Source organism: Rhinopithecus bieti, unplaced genomic scaffold (genome assembly GCF_001698545.2).
Source record: "Rhinopithecus bieti isolate Rb0 unplaced genomic scaffold, ASM169854v2 scaffold_32060, whole genome shotgun sequence".
Classification (NCBI taxonomy): Eukaryota; Metazoa; Chordata; class Mammalia; order Primates; family Cercopithecidae; genus Rhinopithecus; species Rhinopithecus bieti.
The window spans coordinates 1-5,818 of record NW_016813556.1 but is presented as its reverse complement, the minus strand read 5'-3'; the positions used below and the strand labels follow the sequence as shown (position 1 = coordinate 5,818).

General features: G+C 38.4%; 1 pseudogene; it reads right to left on the bottom strand.

The window, feature by feature from the left end:
- Window positions 1-2,585: 2,585 nt before the first annotated feature.
- On the bottom strand, window positions 2,586-4,357 carry LOC108512996 (testis-specific chromodomain protein Y 1-like; annotated as a pseudogene).
- Between the last annotated feature and the right edge of the window lie 1,461 nt (window positions 4,358-5,818).

The following is a 5,818-nucleotide window of genomic DNA, read 5'->3' as shown; positions in this document are numbered from 1 at the left end:
CACCTGGAACTATTAACAGCTGAAGTTGTGACTCAGCTTGGCTCAGGAATTTGGCCCTGAGCCAGGTAAGAGTTAAAGTAAAAGCATGGCCTGGGACATTGGACTGGGACCAGAGGCTAAAATGATAATTTACAGAAACTTGGCTTGGATTCTAAAGCATGTTTAGTAATACCATGAGCTCTTTGTAATACTCTGGAGTCCAATAGGTACATGTGCAGAAAAAGAGAGAAGCTATTTCTTGGAATCCCTTTGGTTACACAAAAGATATAACATTTTAATGTGGGGTCTTTTTTCCTGTTTTTAATCTGAGTAGCTGTGGGCATGTCTTAAGCAAACACAACCAAAGAAGTTGGGATTTTTTAACAAAAAATTATTTGCCTGGGCCCCATGATTGTGCAGGATTGTAAATTTGTGTCCGCAGCCTGATTTTTCAGGCTGTTTCTCTGTTTGTCAAATTTTACCAATAATTCACCACAACTATATCACTTTTCTCTGTCAATACTATTGAAGAGCCAGATAGTTTCTGAGGGTGGGAAGGCACATTGTTTGAAGTTTCCTATGTGCAGGACTTCTTTGCAATGTGAAACAACCCAAATCTTCATGGATATTGTAAAATTGTCCATGGCTTCTTGACAGTCATATCAGAAAACCCCACAGTAAACAACTCCCAAACGTCACAGCAACATTCTCCCTGGAAAAAATCACAAGCAAATTTTGTTGTCCCAGCTTTTCTCATCTTTTTAATCTAGAGACTCCTTTAGTCACATTATCATCAAGTTTTCCAGTGTTAATATCCAACCCTCCAAGTTCATTACCACCCCTGTAGGAAATGCCAAGTGAATGAGGTGCCAGTAAAGTGCACGTTTCCTTTTCATTACAGTACCTTAAAGAAATAAAAAAGACCTGGGGAAGTTTCTGATACATCAGTACATACATAGAGCCTTTCTAATTCTCACTCGTGTTTTTGGTCTTACATTAGAAGGTGTTGTGTTATTCCTAAGCCACAATCTTACTGCTTCTGAGAAATAGCCCTTCGGGCAACAGAAAGATGTTGTGCCAAACCACATTTCTTAATATAGCATGTCATAATAAATAAAAAAAACAGTCAAAGAGAGAAAGAGTGAAGAAAAGACAAGATCCTGATTTCCGGTAGCAAAAGAGACAGAGCCCTTTGAAAACCTTAATTTAAGCCATACTGATCCCATAGATAATTAAAAAGAAAGAAAGAAAAACGAAAGCAGGACTTTGGCCATTAAAAGAGCCCTGATCTAAACCTTTTCCAAGCTAGTGCTGTGACAATATATTTGTATCTCTGCAGTTTCTGGCATTTCTACTTTTCTGGATGCCACTGCATTCTTCCGTGCCTGCAGAAGAGAAAGCTTGTGGTATGCCTAATTCACTTAAATATGTGCAGGAAACTGTCACCTGCACCCATAGTTTGAGCAGAGTGCTGTCTGCCTGCGAGGTGGGTATGTAAATTTAGACAAGGAGGCTCAAGAGAAACTTGTGGAAATGTGCCTTCATATACAGAGATTCTTGGCTGGTGAAGCATCACCCTAGAGATCCTGTGACACAGGTAACATTCATCACCAGTGGCCAGTGGATTATTGAATTATGCCTATGAAACGTAGCCTCCATAAAATCCAACAGAACATGATTCAGAGAGTCTCCAGGTAACTGAACAAGTAGATTGTTCCAGAAAATTTTGTGCACATAAAAACAGACACCGACAATTTTAAATGACATGCAGAGTGTAGGGGTCTTTTCTTCATTTTGAAAGAAGTTTTGTCCTTTAGTAATGTGTCCATAATTTTAACTTATTAACCATAACATACTCTAAAGTAACCTAAATCTGCACATTACAAACATTAGAACATGGATATTTTCACAAAAATGATTCTATAGTTCACTACTAGGGTGTAACAAGTATTACTTTGGAGAGGTAAAGTTTTCTTTTGGTAACTGGGCAAGAACTAGACATTTATAAAAGAAAAGAGAATCAAGTTATATCTCATCAAAAATTCCAATCATGTGTTCAGTTTAGGAGAATGATTGTCAGTGAGTTTGTGTCAGAAATATTCTAAAGGAAAAGTCTTTCAATTTATAATTCTGTGTCTCTGAAGTATTTGTGCCACTATAATGTCAAGCACACCATCACTGAGAGTTCTGTGTCTTTTTTTGTGGGAGGGAAGCTGAGGCTGCCTCATAACCCAGTAGACTCTGTATTGTAGTATATAAAAATAAGAAAAATAAAAATCATTACAGAATTCTCTGTCATCCACATCTAATAAAACACAATTCTGGTGAAATATAGTAGTAGCCAGCGATACAATTTAGAGCTTGCAGGAACAGTCTAGTATCCACCCGTCTGCTTTATATTTGGACTTAAGTGTGCATAAAATAATCACACTTGGGCAAAACATGTTTTATTAATTATTTTAAAGATACAGTGCTTAAAATGCCATGATAATTTAAATACATACCTTGGACATTTCCAATTCTCTTTCTAAGATTTCACTATGGATGAGATTGTTTTGTAGTATGAAGATGGAGTAGGGCATCTTGCAACTCATGATATATTTTGTTCAGCTTAGTTCTTGTGTCCTGTGCAGATAGACTGACAATGAAAACTCATCAATCTTATATTCAACCTACTTTAACATGGATTTTATCCCTTAGGTTGAGCCCCAGATCTTCCTCAGCACCTCACACTCTCTCTCATTGGCCTGTTTCAACTCCATCTTAGTATCACAGCGAACAAGGCCCTTACATTCTTCCAGCACAACCAGGTTATATGAGGAAAGTTCCCTAATTTGATTTGTAACCTCTTGGGAGAAAGTTCCAGTCAAAACACCTGAGAGACCAGGCTTTTGGCACACACCTCCAGTGCTGTCACTTTTCACCCAGTAATTATCATTTCATTGGCAGATGCATCACCCATCATTTTCAGAAATGTAACAGTAGAACAGCCATCTGGACTGTCCAAAACTCGTATAAGAGGTTTGGAACAAATTCTTTTCTTTAGCCCACACAAGATCACAAAGGGGCAGTATGGATTCACCTAGTCCAATGGCAGGGCCGTTGACTGACACAACAATAGGCTTTTAAATTGAATGAAAGTATTCATAACGTTCTTAAAGGTGTCCACCATTTCAAGCCTTGCTCACTTTCTGTCATTCCTTAAATGTTTCACAAAGTACCCAAAATCAAGACCACAACAAAAGACACTTCCAGCTGCACTGAACCGCACAAGTTTGCTGTCATCTGCAGCACCCCTATGCAGACCATTAAGCCTTTTTTTAATTGCTTCTGTATTCAGTGCGTTTTTTGTCTGTCGATCTAGTTGATAGCGATATCTGGGTGAATCCATCCTCTTTCTTCACTACAATGTCTCAGTATTGCTGGCACTTTCTGGTAGCTTTATGGTGAAGTATGTCTTCTTGAAAAAAGATTGCTCTCTGTCATCATCCATAACATTTGTTGGGCTACCTTTCACTCTTGGAACTGACGTACGTATGTCTGTTGTTGCAATGGCTGCTAATGGGTCTATTAGTATCACTATAGCTTTTGGGTAGCTGAGCCTGTGTCCATGGAAGCAGTAACTGAGCCAGACATCTGAGACATTAGTGGGTGTATCAGGGTCCTGTTCTCTATTCCAATGTGTTCTGCACTGGGACCTGACAAAGGGTCCCTGACAGGTTTCCCTTCTGTCACCTTGAAGTCAACCATGTCCTGCTGATCTACCGTAATAGGGTCCACTTTCTCGAATACCTGAAAGCCACTCAGTTTTCTTGTTGTAAACAAGTGTCTTGATAGTTGAATTTACTAGATCTATATTCTTTGTGTGAGAGAGAAGTGAATCTGCCTTTCTCCTGACGTTCTTACTGGCAGCAAATAACACGCTGGTTTTGGATCTGTGGTGTTTGACAATCACTAGTGTTCTAGGAGAGCTCTTAGAATAGTTCACGTTGGTAGATCTGGAAGTTCTTCTTCTGGTATTGTTTGAAAACATTCGACTTGTTCTGGTACATGCCGGTTTTTTCTGTTTTCAATCTGTCTTCTATTAAAATCATTTATACATTTTCACAGCTCATGTGGTGCTACTCTGGCTCCCAAGTGTCATCCCGTTTGTGGCAACCTTTCCATGAAACAAATACATTGTCTTCCCATTTTGTCTTGTCTTCTGTCAACAATAGTTTCAACCTCAAACTCCTGGCAAGATATGAGGAAAGACTCAGGATTGGAGCAGTTGCTGTGCCATGTTTGTTTCAGTTGTGTCTCCACATAGCCACTTCTTTCTGCCTCCAGTGATTCACCAGGTTCTGCATATGGATGAGTCACTTCTACTCCATCACCACTGGTTTATGAAAATTATGTGAAATAGCAGCTATGCTATGTTCCTTAGGCTCTCCACCCTTAGTCTCTGGTGGGACAGCTTGGGCTTTGTCTCATGGAGCATGGTAGCTAGCTCAGTAGCCTCTCGTAAGAATAGCTAGGTCCACAGCTCCTACTGTCTGGTGTAGTACAGAAAGCTTTCTTCCTGCCTGATGCTTTTTTGTGTTTCTTTGTTTAACTGTGGTTGCTATGATGATTATATTGAACATTATAATGTTACACCATTTTAATGTTACACTAGCTTACATTGAGTAACATAAAATCCTTATTCCTGTGTAACTTAACTCCATTATTTCACTTACTATGTTCTCAAAATTATGCGTTGTATGTCAAAACATAAATTAGGGGTACTTTTATTAAATATATTATCATTTTAACATATGTTGAGAACAAATTATGGAGGTGCACATTGTTCTTTTATCTTTTATATTTTCATGCATTTGTCTTTACCTTAATCTTTGCTTATTCATAATGCTTTTGAGTGTGTGTTCATTCTACCCTGAAGTACTCCATAAAACATTTATTAAAGGGTGGTCTACTGGTGAAAGGTGTCCATTTTATCTGGGAATGTAATAATTTATCCTTCACATTTGATGAACAATTAGTTTGATCATAATATTTAGGCTTCACAGCTTTTTTCTGACTTCACTTGGAATATATTTGTCTACGACTTTCTACTATCTTAGTTTTCGGATAAGAAATCCACTGGTTATTCAGTGGCTATTCAGTTAAGAAATCTACTGGTTATTTTGAGGGTCTCTTTTGCCTGACTAGCTGATTCCCTCATTTTGCTTGGGAATCCTCACAATTTTTTTGTATATATTTTAGACAGTTTAATTATCAGGTAAGTTTGAGTTTGTTTCTTTGAGTTTCTGTTATTTGGCATTTGTTGAACTTATTGGGTGTTTATGTGTTGACTTAAATTGTTGTGTTCTTTATTATTATTTTGTTAAATAGTCTCCTTGATTATATGTCTCTCCCTTTGAAAGCCCCAAATGCATAAGTGTGGCTGCTTCATGGTGTCTCTCGGGTTTCTAGGCTGTGTAAAGCTACCTTGAATCTTTCCAGACTGTGTTGATGACCACTATGTGTTTGACTGCGCCCAAGGGTATGTATCACAGTGTGGGGCCAGTTTGTCAGTTGGTCTCGCAAGGCTGATGCATCCTAGGTTTCAATTCCTAGACTTCACTCACTGCAGTCTCATTAGTGCACCACAATGTAGCAATCTCTAATTGTGAGGCACACAGAGCTCTTGGTCTCATGGCCAAGAAAATTAAGGAGATGGATGCAAATCATTTGAAGCAAAACTTTTATAAATGGAAGTACAAATCTCTTCACTGTGGAGGTGGAATATGAGTGGTTTACCTACTCTGAGACTGAGGCTTACAGTTTCTAAAGGCAGAGAAGTAAAGAAATGTGCTTA